The sequence below is a fragment of the Curcuma longa genome, chromosome 6 (assembly GCF_044706935.1).
Source record: "Curcuma longa cultivar G26 ecotype Majalengka, Jawa Barat chromosome 6, ITB_CL_G26_1.1, whole genome shotgun sequence".
NCBI lineage: Eukaryota > Viridiplantae > Streptophyta > Magnoliopsida > Zingiberales > Zingiberaceae > Curcuma > Curcuma longa.
In genome coordinates, this window is record NC_133866.1 from 3,227,550 (window position 1) to 3,246,011 (window position 18,462).

Genomic DNA, 18,462 nt, shown 5'->3' on the forward strand with positions numbered 1-18,462 from the left:
CAAGTAAGTTGAGATGGTTGAAGAAATTATTAATTATTACAACTTGTTGTTGAAGACTACAAGAGAAATTACTGAATTGAAATCGAGATACAATTTCTCATCTATTGATTGGTCTGAGATAATAATCTCAAGCTGACAACAAAAAATTTGCTATAGTATCAACACTACTAGGAGATGAGTCATCCAAGTGCCCGAGTGCTCCTGAGGCTGAGTGCTTCTGAGTGGAGGCTAAGTGCCTCCGGGTCGATGTTGAGTGGTCGAGCCACCGTACTCCAAGTGTCGAGCGAGAGAGAAGTAACCCGATTACCTGACTCGAGAAGTAGCGTGCTCGACTACCGAATCAGGAAAAAGTGTGCTTGATCGTCGAGTCGGGAACAGAAGTTGAGTACTCGGGAAAACTTCCCGAGTGGATGTCGTAGCAGATGCCAAGGTCTGTGTTTAACACAGTGTTCTTAAAACATGTTTAGCATAGTGTTTTTAAAACAAATTTGCCCCCACTCCCGATTGTGCTTCAAGGTTGTCGTGGGTCATTTGTTTCTATGATCCAACGACAAATCGTGAATACCCCCAATCACTAGAGGTCATGGCAAACTGAAAATAGTACCTGAATGCTACACATCTGTTTATTTTACACTTGAGCCAAAGATTAAATCAAATGACACATCAACCAATCCATCATCGACATGTGCAAGTTGCCGTCACACACAAGTTAACTTGGTTCAGTACAATCCAAACCTCAATTTGCACCCCTTATGCACCCACAAGTGAGAGAGAGTCTCTCCCTATGCATTTGTTCACTACATCAATGCATGAGAATCAATATAAACCCACAATGAGGTCATGAGACTCCCAATGTGGGATTAAAAATCCATTCACAATGATGCCTCATCCTTACATTCACCTCTTTCTTTCATTCACATTTCTAACAGATATCTCATCATCAAACAATTCAAGGACTCTTGTTGTTTTTCTATCATCTTTTTATGCTCTTGATTTCTTTTGCTTAGCCTCTAAAGTTGCTTGTTTGTTCTAACAGAACTATACTTTTCTTGCCTAAAAGAACTATACTTTTCTTGCTCCCAAATTCTTTGGCAAGCCTACATAACTTCAAAACTTGTTCTCTTTGTCTCTAACTCTAGTAGTGATGTCAATGTTTGTTGCAAGATAATGATCCATTACACAAGTCAAGTTGGTGTGCATGCCTAATCCTAAATCATAGACTTTCAAAAGACAAATCCTTTTAATTGATTGTAACTATGCATCAACTTTAGTAATGATTGGGATATATGATCATCAAACTGAGGCAATGCCCTCCCTCGTAGTGACAGCCTGCAACTTTCCAATTTACCTCCTCATAGATGATCGTAGGGCCGACCGTGTGGAACCACTGGGGTAGCGGATTCCACCTTTTGCTGAAGAAAGAGATATATGATCATCACTATACTTCTCATCAATGAAGATGGATACCTCTTTTACAACCAAAATTAAATATAAAAATAAAATATAGAACAAATAGTCTATTTAAATATTATAAGATTCCTCTATCAAAAATATTACAATATACTCACACTAACATCTTCTAAATGATGATCAATATCTTGGTTGAATCGATAAGTACATTCAAAGACTTTCAATCGAGTAAAGGCCCTAGTTAACTCACTTGACTGCAATAGACATCGAAGTAATTATATACCATTTAGTCACCAATAATCTTATACAAGAGTAGATAATCTCAATGCTTCACTAGCTCTCCTGTGGTGAACTTCCTTGCTTAGATCTTTGATTTTTGATCCATTCTTCTTGTCACCAATGTTTGATGAATTTTTCCCAATCACTTGATGAGAACTAATTTAGATTAAATTGTTTAGTTTGGTCAATTATCATGGTGCATAACTACTTCTTGAGCTTCATAATGCTCTCAACTTGATATCTTCTAGCAACTTTATCCCAAATTTGATAAACTTGTCCTAGACAACTAAGACTAAAGGTTTTCAGATCAACTTAAGTGTTGAGTCTCTATTGAATAATAGAATGCTCTCAATTGCGCTTGACACTTTAGTTTCATTTGAATGGAGCGGATTCGAATCGACTAAATTTGGTCCAATCAATTGAACATTTGACGGTGAGCTTGCATTGGCTAACTTGATAGTTTCAATTGACTCAACTAGATTTCAATTGATTGAAGTTGCTTGAAATCGGCAGTTTGCTAGCCATTGGAGCCCACTCTTTATAAGTGTTAAGCACATCGTCTCTCAAATTTGGTATAAATTGTGTGATAATTCCATGCTGAAGTGGTGAGAAAGACATTGCCCACTGACTTAGTTTACAATTGTTCTCTCTACAAACTTTTAAAATCTTCACTCTTTTTTATTATTCTATTTTTGTGTATAGACGATGCATTTTATACAAGGTTCACTACCTCTAGAAAGAACTTATTAGTGGTTTTCAAGAGTTGCCCTCATGTTATCCTGAGCAAAGGCAGTCAAACTGAAGGCCTAGGAGGAGGAAGCGGTGAAATATGAGGCGTTGGGGAAGTTAAATGATTCTCCCTCCGGGATGTCGATCTGGCAAAAATCGTTGAAGACTTAAGGGCCACCATGGATCGTGAGCATGAACAATTGACCGAGTGGAAAAAGGAATGTGCCAAGGAATGGGAGGCTGAGTTATTATTTGATCTGACATTCAACGACCAACTCACGATCAACTATTTGCCATCCTGAAATTGGGCTTCGAAGATTATGCAACCCAATTCCAGGAGGTTGGCTATTCCTTGATTGGGATAGCCCCCACTTTCCTTGGCATGGATAAAACCTTCTATCAGACACCTAGAGATTTTCTCACTTTCAAACCCCTGATCGGATTAATGTAACAATACTTGTTAAGGGTAGGGAGCCCAATAAACACTCATCTCCCTTCACTAGTCAGATATTTTTAGATGGCCATGAGGTTGATTACTCGTCTGCTTATAATGTCCTCTTATTTTATGTAACTATTTCCATAGTTAACATTTCAAATGAGTGCCATCTGTAGGATCAGTGAATGCGTTAGTGGGGGTGAATAACGCTCGTCAGTCTCGTTCATTCTATTAAATAGGTTAGCAGCGGGATTAAATACAACACAGGGGACATGCAGATTTTACTTGGTTCCTAACCCCCTAGAGTTAGTACGTCCAAGGCTTATGTGTAGGAGGGCGTCCGTCCACTATGGGTCTCCTTTCTGAAACTTTTTAGGAGGTGAAGAAACATATCTTATAGTCCAAATAATATATAAAAGATAAATATAAAAAGTAAGACTTAAAATAAAGTAACCAAATCTCGAGTAGGCCGATCTGGAAGTCCTAGGTGCAGCACACCCTTCCTGGAGCTTCTTCAATCGCACGAGCTTAGCTCCATTCATGTTCAACAACACCTTAGATGAAGGGTTTAGAGAATTAGAGTTGTCCTTGATGGTGCACATTGATGGCCTTATAAAGACTCTTCCAGGTGCCCCAAACCGATCAGATCTGATCAAGTTCTGTCGGGTCTTTATCGGGGCTAATTCCACCTAATCCGGGCACCTGGAGCATCCAAGGGTGCTTGGATCATTCGAATGCTCAGAGTATGATCTGAGCATCCAAAATTAATCAATCAGGTTTGACTTGAGTTGACTTCCAGTTTTAGTTCAATTGTCTCTGTTTGTTTTCTCTTATGTTTCCTCAATCTTGCTTCCAGTTCCTGATTCCTATAAGATAATCATACAACAAATAAGCAATCTAAGCCTACCTGTGGTCTGTTTGACCTATTACGTTTATCTAAGCCTTATCTTATAGGCCTAACCTACTAGGCTTACCCGTGTCTTAACTTCCAGTTAGGACTAGTCACTAGGTAGACTTTCCACCTATTAAGCATCCGGTCACCCTTGACCTGATTGGACTTTTTCTTGCCTAACCTTCAGTTAGGACTAGTCACTCGATAATTCTCACCTGCCAAATATCTAGTCACTTTTGACCTGTTTGGACTTTCCCTTGCCTAACCTCCATTTAGGACTTCCTTGCCCAACCTCACTCACCAGGATTTTTTGCCCAGCTTCACTTATTAGGACTTCCTTTGCCAAACCTCCAACAAGTTCTCCTATTTACCTTGCAACTAGAACTTTCCTTACCTAGCCTCCAATTAAGACTTCTCCTACCTAGTCTCCACTAGAACTTTTTAACTATTTCAATTGACTAGGACATCTTGCTAATCTTTCTGATCAATTTTGACTTGATTAAACTTCACTCACATCAAAACATCAAGTCTTATTTTGATTATCCCTTGGTCAAACTGACCAAATCTAAGTATATTGTCAAACATTAAAACCCTAAAGGTAGACTAGTGCTTTCTGTACCAACACTATCTTCCCTTTATAATTGTTTAAAATTACATAAATGTTTTCACGTGTACCACTTTCCTAAGCCGCTCGGGGATACATTATCCAATATAATAAGACCTCAGATGAGAAGTATTACATGGCCTTAATAGCAGTTTTCCTTATGCATCCTTCAAGTAATTCACTCCTATGTTCATGCGGCTGACCACATGATAAGGTCCTTCCCATTTACGACCTAGTTTACACCCTACACCATCCGATGGAACTTTATGCAAGGCTAAGTCACCAACTTGAAATGAGCATGGGATAACTCATTTATTGTATGCACGGGTAACTTGTGTTTGACTCTGCTCAGTTCTATAAAAAGTTCATTTTTGTTGTTCTTCCACCAAATCTAGCTCATTATGTTGTGCAACCTCATTATCTTTTGGAGAGTATGACAAAACCCACTTGGTTTCCATTCAAATTTCAGCGGGAAGGACAGCTTCAACTCCATATACCAAACTAAAGGGAGTTTCACCTGTGGCTTGACAAGGGGTCGTCCTAAAAGACCACAAGAAGTTAGGCATCTCTTCTACCAGGTCGGTCCAACTTATTCCAACTTGGCTTGCAAACCATGCACCAACTCCTGATTAGTAGCCTCCACTTGTTCATTGCTCGAAGGGTACACCATAGGCTGAAGGCTTGCTCAATCTTTATTTCTTGACATCAATTCTCTACATCTTCCTCCCATAGAACTGATGTCCGTCGTCTGATATTAAGAGGCGAGGGATGTCATACTTACATACAATATTTTACTATAGGAATTTCATCATGACTTACTCGGTAACGCTAGGCTTCCACCCATTTAGAGAAATAGTTAATAGCCACTATCAAGAATTTCTTTTGAGTTATGATGAGCGGTAAAGGTCAGACTACATCCATTTCCTATTGATTGAATGAGCAAGCAGTTATCATAGATTTCATCATTTCAGTCGGTTGGGTATGCCAAGTATGGTGTCGCTAACAACTCTCATAGGCCTTCACCAACTATATTGCATCCCTTTACAAAGTGGACAAGAAATAGTCAGCCGGTAGTGTTTTATGTGTGATTTTGGATCGAGTCTTGGGCTCAGCCTGTCAATTATGCTTGAAGATCAATAGATTAAACAATTGGCAAGATGGCCACATTAGATGATCGAGCAATAACGCCGAGATATACTGATGCCCTGTAACTCGAGTCTTTTTTTTTGTTTCTTTTCTTATTGTTCGTGTAAAGTTGAGTTGTATCTAATTTTATTATTGCGCTTTGCAGTGGTACAAAGTTTAAAGGTTCGATTTTGTGTAATATAATGTAATAGGACTTGAATCAAGTTGAGTCAGGCATCCAAATTGAAGGATCTAAGGGTTTATTCTCTCCCTCAACAAATCCATTACCACTCAAATTGATTGTTTTCCTTTGGACTCATCAATTCATCTTCTTGTATGAGAGCTATCAAATATCACAGTTTCTTACTAAGGGATGAATTTAAACACAAAAGAAAAGAAAGTCTTCAAAAAGATCTTGAGAAATTGAAAGATTTTGAAGTCTTGATCAATCAAATATCTTGAAGTTGTTTAGGCACTTGGTCTTATCCAAACTATTTCATTGATTGATCAATATGTTTTTGTTTCTAGGTTTATTGGCTAGAGGTATTGTTCATACCATATTGAGAAGGCCTAAAGCATCAATATAAAAATGACATTAGTTGAGTTTAAAAGTCAAGTTATACTATACCTTTCTACAAGCACAACTATAGATAGTCACGAATACTTCATATCATTAACTTAAAATGCTTCAATAAGAGAAGTAGATCCATCTTCTTCCCCCATAATACAAGTGAGTTTGTATATTCTTCAAATATCATCTCACCATCAACAAATAGAAGTAGACTGGTGTTAACCCCCTAACTCGATGGCACGGTTGGACACAAGGATTGGTGCGTTGCTCTTTTGATCCAGCTTATTGGGCATGTGCGCAAGGCATGCAAGCAACAAATAAGATTTACGGCAGTGCGCGGAGGCTGTTGAAGCCCAAGTCGAGCAGGAGGCAGACTTGAATTATGGCAAGCAGATCCAAGGATTGCATGTGCCAAGTCCGAGCATTTAGCCAAGCAGACTTGCAGGAAAGTACGAGCCAGGACATGCGATGGGGCGCATACCATGCGGCACGAGGAATGGAGTAGTAAGTGGGCTATTTTGCCTAAGTTCGTGGTGCAAAGCTTGGGCCATACACATGGTGTGTAGGCTAACATTTGGCATGGTGCCAAATCAGCAAGTGATATGGACAAGTAATTTTGTACATGTAGGCAAGGGTGGTTAGCAAAAATACCATGTAACTACTGTAACCTCCAATGTAACTGTGCCTACGCATGTTAAATAGGCAAGGCTATGCATTGGTAAGGAAGGGCAATTCATGAGGAATTGGTGAGAGCAAATTTGTAAGGTCTATTGTATTCCTTTGTTATTGTGAATAATAAAGGTTGGGAGTTTCATGTACATTATGTGTTATTTGCTTGTGACTTTTGTTAGTCATATTCGAAAAAGACGTCCTCTTGTGCGTTGGTGTGCTTTTGGAGACTGAATCAAGTGTGGCACTTTGTGGCCATGCAAAAAATTTTTGAAGGCAAAAAATTGACCTTGTGACAACTGGTATGAGTGCATTAAAAAATGGTTGGAGGCAACCACGAAGTCAGACAAAGGAATTCACATCTTGAAGCCTTAATCGGTTCTGTCCCTTTGGGAGAAGATGATTACAATCTGGTGGCATGGATTGTCAATCTGGAGGCTAATATGGAGGAAATTCAAGGGTCTCTGATGGTAGAAGTGGCTCAAATTCACAAGGATAGTGATGACTTGCACTTTAAGTTGATCATCTTGAAAAGAGCAATGACTTCTAATGCAGAAAGAGGTGCAGATCGTCCTACGATCAGTGTTCCAGAGCCAAAATCCTTTGGCGGCACACGGAGTGCTAAGGAACTCAAAAATTTCTTATGAGACATGGAGCAGTATTTCTCGACTGCTAGAGCGTCTGAAACTGAGAAGGTGACGATTTCTAGCATGTACATTATAGGTGATGCAAAGTTATGGTGGCGGACGTGGATGACGCCAATGCGGGTCGACAGAAAATTGACACTTGGGAGCGGTTGAAGAAAGAAATGAATGATCAATTCCTTCCTGGCAACACTTCATGGATTGCTCGAGATGGGTTAAAACGTCTCAAATAGAATGGTTCTATGAGGGACTATGTCAAATAATTTAGTTCTTTGATGTTGGATATTCAAAATATGTCTGAGGAGGATAAGTTGTATAACTTTTTGTATGGTTTACAGCCTTGGGCACAAATAGAGCTTCGACGGCAAATGTGAAGGACCTTCCAAGTGCACTTGTGGCTGTTGATGCCTTGGTTGATCTTCGCATGAACAGAGACTATCTAGGTAACAACTTGAAGAACAACCAAGGTTGCTTCTTGTGCAATGGTCCGCATCTTGCAAGGGATTGTCCCAAACGTGAGAAGCTAAATGCCCTCTTGGTGGTGGGGGAGAATGCTGATAACCCGGAATAGGAAGTTGCTACTCTTGTTAATCCCTTACAATTGTTAAATCCGATTGTTGATGTTGATCCTATTGAATTGCTAACTAATATGTCATAAGACATGGTGTAAGCGGATTCTCTACTCCTTTATATTTCTATGGAAATGAATAGTTAGACGGTGCATGCAATGGTTGACACGGGGACCACTCATACCTTTGTGTCTGCCAAACTGATGAAAGAATATGCATTGTCAATAAGCAAATGCCCAAGTTATATCAAGTTAATAATGCAAAGGCACAGGCTGTTGTGGGTATGACTTATAATGTTCCATTAACTGTTGGTACTTGTGTTGGAAAGGCAAATATGATGGTGATTCCACTTGAGGATTTTCAACTAATAATTGATATTGATTTCTTGCGGAAGACAAAAACAGTGCCTCTCCTGGATCGAGTAATGGTGATGCAAGAGTCAAATCCTTGCTTTGTCTGTTGTGTTCACCCTTATGGCAAGGGCAAGAACAAACAGAAGATGAACATCATATCAGCAATGTCACTGAAGAAAGGTTTGAAACGGGGTGAATCAACTTACTTGGTAGCCTTAAGAGACATCAAACCTAACTAGAAGGGTGAGTTGCCAGATTGTATTAAAGGTATTCTAACAAAATGTGTTGATGTGATGCTGCAGGAATTACCAAAAAGGTTGCCACCAAGGAGAAATATCGACTTCAAAATCAAGTTAATCCCTAGTGATGTTCCTCCCGTAAGGCCCCCATATCGTATGTCTCCACTTGAACTGGTTGAACTAAAGAAACAATTGAATGAATTGTTGGAGGCAGGATATGTCCGACCATCCCAGGCTTCATTTGGTGCACCAGTGTTGTTCCAGAAAAAATAAGATGGTTCCTTAAGGATGTGTGTAGATTATCGGGCCCTGAACAAGGTGACAATGAAAAATAAGTACCCAGTCCCGTTGGTCCAAGATCTGTTGGACAGATTGAGCAAAGCCTCATGGTTCACAAAGCTTGACTTGAGATTGGGATATTGGCAAGTTAGAATTGCATAAGGGGATGAGGCCAAAACAACTTGTGTGACTCATTATGGTTCTTACAAGTTTCATGTCATGCCATTGGGCTTGACAAATACCCCTACTACCTTTTGCAATCTAATGAATGAGGTATTGTATGACTTTCTTAATAATTTTGTTGTAGTTTACTTGGATGATATTGTAATCTACAGCAAGTCACTTGAAGAGCACTTGGAGCACTTGGAGATGGTGTTTGTTCAGCTAAGGGAGCACTAACTCTACATGAAGCCGAAAAAAAAAGAGTTTGCAAGCCAGGAAATAATGTTTTTGGGATATTTGGTTAGCAATCACCATGTTCGGATGGATCCAAAGAAGGTGCAAGCTATTATTGATTGGTCAACCCCTTCAAAGGTGTTTGAACTACAATCCTTTTTGGGCTTAGCAAACTACTACCGTAAATTTATTATTGGTTATTCAAAGAAGGCAACCCCATTGACCGACTTATTGAAGAAAATGTGTGGTGGGTATGGTCTGATTTATGCAAAGAAGCCTTTGAGAAATTAAAGACTATTATTGCCTCTGAACCGGTATTGCGCTTGCCTGACTTTGAGTTACCTTTTGAAGTTCAAACAGATGCTTCAGACAAGTCTATTGGCGGTGTGTTGGTGTAAGAGGGTCATCCAGTTGCCTTTAAAAGCAGAAAACTAAATTTGATCAAACAAAAATATTTGGCTCGTGAAAAAGAGATTGTTGCGGTGGTGCATTGCTTGCAAACCTGGAGAGTCTATTTGCTGGGAACAATATTTCTTGTGAAAACTGATAATGTGGCCAACACCTTCTTTGTCACTCAAAAGAAGTTATCGCCTAAACAAGTCCGTTGGAAAGAATTCTTGGCAGAATATGATTTTATTTGGGAGCATAAATCTAGAAGGCATAATTAGGTTCAAGATGCGCTGAGCCGAAAGGAAGTATTTGTTACCTTCTACTCTATTACAAGAGTAGAGTCTGATATGTTGGACAGAATAAAGGTTGTTGTTGTAAATGATACAACTTATGGGAAATTGGTGTAGCAAGTAAGAGATGGGACAATTCGACGGTATTGGATCAAGGAAGATCTCTTGACTTACAAAGGGGGTAGAATCCTTGTACCCTCAATCGGTAGTCTACGAAGAGAGTTATTGAAGTAAACTCATGATCCACAATGGACTGGTCACCCACGTGTTGAAAGGACGCTTGCTTTATTGTCTCGTTCTTACTTCTGGCCTAAGATGGAGATCGATGTGGAGGCTTACGTAAAAACTTGTCTAATGTGCCGACAAGACAAGACAGAGCGGAAGAAGGAAGAGGGATTACTACAACCGTTGTCCATTCCAAAAAAAACCATGGACTTCAATTTCTATGAACTTTATCAGTGGGTTTCTAAAGGTGAATGACATGTCTTCCATCATGGTGGTGGTGGACAGATTCTCAAAATATGTTGTGTTTATTGTGGCTCTTTCAGCTTACCCTTCGGATGTTGCGGCGGACTTATTCTATCAGAATGTGATAAAGTATTTTGGTTTACCTAATTTCATTGTAAGTGACAGGGATGCTAGGTTTACTGGGAGATTTTGGACATTCTTGTTCAATATAATGGGGACTGATATAAAATTCTCTACAGCTAACCATCTGCAAACTGATGGACAGACGGAAAGAATTAATCATTTACTCGAGGAGTATTTGTGGTATTATGTTACAACAAGTCATAAAAATTGGCTAGAGCTCTTGGACAGTGCACAATTTTGCTACAATTTGCACAAATCATCAGCCACCGAAAGAAGTCCATTTGAGTTAGTCTTGGGGGAGCAGCCAACAACTCCTATCGAGATAGCCAAGCAAAAATTTAGAGGGAAATGCCCTGCAGCATATAGATATGCTAGAGAGAAGCAAGAGTTGCTTGAGGAAGCCCAGGACAGCTTGAGAAAAGCGGATAAAAAGGATGAAAAATTATGCTGATCAAAGGTGAAGACCATTGAATTTGCTATTGGGGATAAAGTGTTGTTGAAACTCACTCCCTAGATTTGGAAGAGAATCAGCATCAAGACCGTGCAGAGAGGTTTAATTGCCAAGTATGACGGACCTTTTCAGATATGAAAAAGATTGGTAATGTGGCTTATAGGTTAGATTTACCTGAAAGGTTGAAGGTTCACCTTACCTTTCATGTAAGTTTCTTGAAGGAGTTCCTTGAAGATGAAACAAATCCATCAAGAAATAGTAGCCAAGAGAGCCCCGCCGGTTATAAGGAAAGCAATTTACTGATGATGTGAGGAAATCATGGACCACAGAACCTTTGGAATGAGCAAGAAAAATAGAAGAACAGAATTCTTAGTTCTTTGGAAGGGAAATCCTGAATCGGAGGCTACTTGGGAAAGGGATGTTACACTTTGACAATTTGAAAAGCAAATTCAGGCATACATGTAGAAGCGTTCGACAAGGATGTCGAGTTCTTCTGGTGGGGGTGGTTTCTTAGCCCCTTAACTCGATGTCACGGCTGGACACAAGGATTGGTGTGTTGCTCCTTTGATCCAGCCTATTGGGCATGTGCGTAAGTTATGCCAAGCAACAAGAAGATTTGCGGCAGCGCACAGAGGATGTCGAAGCCCAAGTCAAGCAGGAGACAGACTTGGATTATGGCAAGTAGATGAGAGGATTGAACGCGCCAAGTCCAAGCATTTAGCCAAGCAGACTTGCAGGAAAATGCGAGCCAAGACATGCGATGCAGTGCATGCGGAATGGGAGAAGCAAGTAGGTTGTTTTGCCTAAGTTCGTGGTGCAGATATATTGGTGAGAGTAAGGTCTATTTGTATTCTTTTGTTATTTTAAATAATAAAGGTTGGAAGTTTCTTGTACATTATGTGTTACTTGCTTGTGACTTTTGTTAGTCATATTCGAGAAAGACATCCTCTTATATGTTAGTGTGCTTTTGGAGGCTGAATCAAGTCTAAGGACATGGTGGCCACACAAGAAATTTTTGTAGGTAAAAAATTGACCCGACCCTATAACAACTGAACTTTAGGGAGATAAGTATAAAAAAGACACATCAATTCCCTTTGATGTAAAATTAATAGCAATGTAAATTGTTTTTAAGGGTAGGTCAGAGCCGATGACAGCTCTACATGGCTCCTCTGCTCATCTCCAAGTCCATATGGAGCAATCATAAATCACATGTCTATTTAGGTGAACGTAATTATATCTCAACATTTACTTCTCTTCGAGGGATTGGGAGAAGCGTCTGAGATAAATCACAAATCACCATGTGGACAATAAAATTTAAGAGAGTAGATTTTATTATCGAATTCCCATTCTTTTTTCTTTGATGTAGAAAATAAGAGCGTAAAAATCCAAAATTATTTGATCGTCCAAAAGAAAATCCCAAATTAAAAGACTGTTAATAATAACAATTATTAATTTAATTTCCTGGCTCATGCTCTGTTTTCTGCTTTATGCTCATTCATCGGCATCGTTTGCCCACCAGCGCCCTCGTGATCTCCAAGGACAGCTCCGCGTTCCGAGCGGCGAACGCCTCGAATTCCGGCGAGAACACCACCACCTTCGCCTGCTCCACAACCACCCTTATCGCCTGCTTCTTCAGCTCCACGCTGGAGCATCGGTGCGCCGCCTCCAGCACGTCGAGCGCGTTACCGGCGCCGAGGCCCGCGATAACCCGCTGCTCGCAGGACTCCCGCAGGAAGGGGATGTCGTACTTGTCGGCCGCTCTGATCAGGGAGAACATGTTGGATAAGGTCTCCTGCTCCTGCCGGCGGAAGCTCGCCGGAGTAGAGGAACTCAAGCAGGTGCTGCAGCTCGTGGTGTGTGAGCTCTGGGAGAGTGATGATGCCTGCGCCGGCGGGCGCGTCCTTGCAGTCGTCGACGAGCAGCATGGTCTTGAAGATTTCGGATTCATAAGCCTGCGACAAGTTCAATTTGGAGTAAAATCAATGCGAATATGCGAATGCACAAATCCATGCATCGCACCAGCACTGCTCGATGGGCCGGAACTGGTTGGCCGTCGCCGGCCTTCACCAAAATGTCGGTGTGCATCCCTTCTTGCAGCGCCGCCAACCCATCAAGAAAAGCCACTTTCTCGTTCAACATCCCTGGCATTTCCTTCACCCTCCATTGCATCTCCTTCAACTTCTCGAATGCACCTCGAATCCCCTGGACAGCACCAGAATCTGATATCGATCTTGTTTTCATATCACTCCATAAAAATGAAAGGGGAACATCTCTGCATGCCCTGAGTGGCAGGGAATCGGAGCCGAGAAAAAGCGCCATCCAGATCATACGAGAAGACCAGCATGCTCATTGCGGCGTTGTAGCAGGCGTTGGAAATGGAGTTCCTCGGCGGACTGTAATACATCAATTAACTGGTCAATTTTGGATGTAGAGAGAGAGATGGATAATTCTGTCACCGTCGAAGATTTTTATATGCATGAGCACGGATAAATGTAGGGCAAAGCCGAAGCGTCAGCCGCCGCAGCTTGTGAAGCCGAAGCGTCAGCCGTTGCAGCTTGTGAAGCCGAAGCGTCAGGACTAGATTATAAGTTTAAAATTAATTATATAATGTAAACTCATTTTTTATAGTAATATGAAATAGAATATTAATGTTTTTATGCATGTCATAAAACATTATTTCTTTTAAAAAAATAATAGAAATCAAGGTCATAAATTTTATAGGTTTATGAGAATTCTTTAAAAATTGTTGAAATGTAAATTTAAAAAGACGATAATTTTGATATTATATAATTGGTAGTCAAAATTGGAATACGATCAGTTTGAAGCATTTGATTATTTTAAAAATACGAATAGGCTCCATGATCTTCTTTTTTTTTTGACAAAAGTCATTTTTAAAAAAAAAAAATTAAATAATTTTGATTAAAATTACTATTGCATTATTAATTGAGTCGTTTAGTCATTTTGAAAACATGAATACATTGGGACCGATAATATAGTTATAGAGAAAGTGAATAGCAATTTGTGACATTAATAAGGAAGTAATGTCAGTTTCGGCAGGTACATGTCTAAGGCCCCCATTTAATTTGGGCCTATGTATCGGCTCAAGGCATAGGTACATGCCTAAAGGTCCCCATTAAATTTGGGCCCATAATCCTTAATAATTTAAGATTATTTTATTCATTTTTAAAGAAAACGTCCACTTTCAATCATAAATTATATTAATTTTATTTATTTCAGATTGTTTTGAAATTTATTATTTTTAATTATATGTGTTATTTTTAAAACCTAATTAACTCTTTATTTTTGCATATTAATTTTTCAAAAATATATGCTCACAATCATTGATGATCTTGTATCTTTTTTTTCTTTCTCATCAATGTTTCACTTTTTTTTTTCTTTCTCATTAGTGGTTCTGTATCTTTTCTTCTGCAAAAAAAAATATATGGAATCTGTCACCTTAGCAGCCCCATACGATCAGCTCTACGACTATTTGTGAGAAGATAAATCGACGACCATCTATGAGAAAATAAATCGAGAAACTGCAGTTTATCGCGACACAGAAAAGTATATTACCTGACTTCGTTAGGATTCGAACCTTTGCTCGGTAACTCTGCTGCGTCATAAGCAACTCAATTATGCCCCGGAAGCGATTGTATATCTTTTCACTTCCTAATCAATTATACTCTTAAAAAATATCATTTTCCTCTCTCATCAGTATCTTTTTTTCATTTTTTCTCCTAAAGAATAAGAAATAAGGATTCTTTATTCATTCCACGCACAATAGAATATTAATCTTTTAAAATTTAAATTGATTTTTTTCTTTTTTTATTACATAAATAAAAAAATGACCACTTTCAGATTCTTTATATTTTTTTAATAAAAAATTTAGATTTTATATGAGAGTTTATTAAACATAGTGTTTAATACATAATAATATATACTTATAAATTGTTCTTGAGAATAATCCATTAAATAGTTTTTTTTTTAATTTGGATCTACTAGTCGTCATTGAGATGCTCAATCTAATTAATTGAAATAAAAATTATTAATTTATTTTCTCTTATTATTTTTATACAGGTAACAATCGAACTTTAAAATATTATTAAATTAAAAATATATGATATAAATTAGATTTTATTGTTTAGAGATCTATATTTTTTATTATTTAAAAATAAATATATCTATTAAAATAATTTTGAATAAAAAATTTATATTTTCAATTTGTTTAAAAAAAATTAAATTCATCCATGCCAACCCTAAATCAGTATAAAAAAGGATGAAGATAAATATTTAATTTTTAAAAAAAAATTAAAGAGTTAAATTTTGTTTTTGCCTAGGTCTCAAATATACTTGAGTTGGCCCTGATTAATGTGCAATGAAAATACATACAAAATAAATACAAATTAGAAATAAACACAAGCACAAATCGATTTAATATGGTTCAAAATCTCGATTCTTACTTTACGACCTACTATCCTAGCGAAATCACAAAATCCTTATCGAATAACTTCAGGAGGTGGAAAAACCTCTTATAATATATGTTGTTATACAAAGCAACACAAACAAAATAAAGATACAAATACAAATGAATATAACAAAACTAATAAGTTTACGCTAGTGTAACTTTGTTTTGAGTTCTTTTTTGTTGTTATTTGTCTCCTAAGGTTTGAAAAATGCAATAACACTTTCCTTCAAAACATCCAAGAATCAACTCTGAAAACCTTCTTGAAATCTTTCTTTTATTGCTTTTAGATCAGGATTGATTTCTACCTATCAGTTGATTGTTTGTCACTATCAGTCAATTGAATTCGACCATTACACATGCAGAACAACTCTTATAAGTTTAATCATGAACAATTGACTAGTATTGTTCATCAATCGATTGCTACTTAAACAGTTGAGTATCGTAGTCGATCCAAAATTTTCTATTTACTACAACAATGACATCAATCAACTGTTACTGTTCACAAATCAATTGTTTTCGCATCAATCAAGTTCCCAACTCAACTTAAAAACTTTCTGTTTGCTGTAATAATATCAACAGTCGATTATTACTGTTCATCAATTGACTGATGCCCACCAGTCGAGTTGTTCAACTAAGTTTCAAATATTCTGTTCATCAATTATATAGTAGTTTGTTTAAAATTGCTACATGATAAATATTTAAGTTATTTGAAATCATGTGTAGACTCCAATTGTATACTTGAGAATTGAAACTCTAACTATTAAGTAGGTTGAAATGGATGAAAAAATATAGGATGACAAGTAAGTTGAGATGGTTGAGGAAAATTATTAATTGTTACAATCTTGTTGTTGAAGACTATAAGGGAAATTACTAAATTGAAATCGAGATACAACTTCTTATTTGTTGATTGGTCTGATATGATAATCTCAAGCTGACAACAAAAAATTTGTTATATTATCAACGTTGCTAGGAGATGAGTCGTCCAAGTGTCCGAGTGCTCCCGAGACCTAGTGGGACTCTGAGTGCTCTCGAGGCTGAGTGCATCTGAGTGGAGGCTGAGTGCCTCCGAGTCGATGTTGAGTGGTTGAGCCGCCAAGTACTTCAAGCGTCGAGTCAGGAGAAGTCACCCGATTACCCGACTTGAGAAGAAGCATGCTCGACTGCCGAATCAGGAAGAAGTGTGCCCGATTGTCGAGTCGGGAACAAAAGCTGAGTGAGTACTCGGGAAAACTTTCTAAGTGGATGTTGCGGTCGATGCCGAGGACTGCGTTTAACATAGTGTTCTTAAAATAGATTCGCCCCCACTTCCGGCTGTGCTTCGAGGTTGTTGTGGGTCGTTTGTTTCCAGGATCCAACGATAAATCGTGAACACCCCCAAGCACTAGAGGTCATGGCGAACTGAGAATAGTACCTGAATGCTACACGGGTGTTCTGGTGAGCAACAGTTGCACGGTAGAGGGAAAAGCGGGAATTGCGCGGTTACGAATTCTCCATTGACGAGAAGTTAATACATCCGTTTATTTTACACTTAGCAAAAGATTAAATCAAATGGCACCTCAACCAATCCAGCATCAACATGTGCAAGTTGCGCTTGCACACAAGTTAACTTGGTTCAATACAATCCAAACCCTCGATTTACACCCCCCCTATGCGCCCACAAGTGAGAAAGGGTCTCTCCCCATGCAATTGTTCTACATCAATGCATGAGAATCAATATGAACCAACAATGAGATCATGAGACTCCCAATGTGAGATTAAAAATCCATTCACAATGGTGCCTCCTCCTTACATTCACCTCTTTCTTTCATTCACATTTCTAATAGATATCTCATCATCAAACAATTCAAGGACTCTTGTTGTTTTGCTATCATCTTTTCGTGCTCTTGATTTCTTTTGCTTAGCCTCTAAAGTTGCTTGTTTGTTCTAAAGAACTATACTTTTCTTGCCTAAAAGAACTATACTTTTATTGCTCTGAGATTAATGGGTTAATCGGCGAAATTCTTTGGCACGCCTACATAACTTCAAAACTTGTTCTCTTTGTCTCTAACTCTAGTAGTGATGTCAATGTTTGTTGCAAGATAATGATCCATTACACAAGTCAAGTTGGTGTGCATGCCTAATCCTAAATCATAGACTTTCAAACGACAAATCCTTTTAATTGATTGTAACTATGCATCAACTTTAGTAATGATTGGGATATAGGATATAGGATCATCACTATACTTCTCATCAATGGAGATGGATATCTCTCTTACAACCAAAATTAAATATACAAATAAAATATAGAACAAATAGTCTATTTAAATATTACAAGATTTTTCTATCAAAAATATTACAATATACTCACACTAACATCTTTTAAATGATGATCTTCTAAATGATGATCAATATCTATGGTTGAATCGATGAGTACATTCAAAGACTTTTAATACCATTTAGTCACCAATAATTTTAACTAGACTAGTTAACTCACTTCTGCAATAGACATTGAAGTAATTATATATCATTTAGTCACCAATAATTTTATACATGAGTAGACAATTTCAATGCTTCACTAGCTCTCCTGTGGTGAACTTCCTTGTTTAGATCTTTGATTTTTGATCCATTCTTCTTGTCACCAATGTTTGATGAATTTTTCCCAATCACTTGATGAGAACTAATTTAGATTAGATTGTTTAGTTTGGTCAATTATTACGGTGCATAACTACTTCTTGAGCTTCATAATGCTCTCAACATGATATCTTCTAGCAACTTTATCCCAAATTTGATAAACTTGTCCTAGACAACTAAGACTAAAGGTTTTCTAGATCAACTTAAGTGTTGAGTCTCTGTTGAATAATAGAATGCTCCCTATTGTGCTTGATGCTTTAGTTTCATTTGAATGGAGCGGATTCCAATCAACTAAAGGATTGGTTCAATCAATTGAACTTTTGACGACCGACTTGCATTGACTAACTTGATTAATTCAATTGACTCAACTAGATTTCAATTGATTGAAGTTGCTCGAAAATCGACAATTTGCTAGCCATTGGAGACCACTCTTTATAAGTGTTAAGCACATTATCTCTCAAATTCGGCAT

The 18,462-nt window shown here is 38.1% G+C and overlaps 1 pseudogene; it reads right to left on the reverse strand.

Annotated features, from left to right (window-relative positions):
* Nucleotides 1-12,412: 12,412 nt before the first annotated feature.
* LOC141831134 (BTB/POZ domain-containing protein At1g01640-like) lies at nucleotides 12,413-13,321 on the reverse strand (annotated as a pseudogene).
* Nucleotides 13,322-18,462: the final 5,141 nt, after the last annotated feature.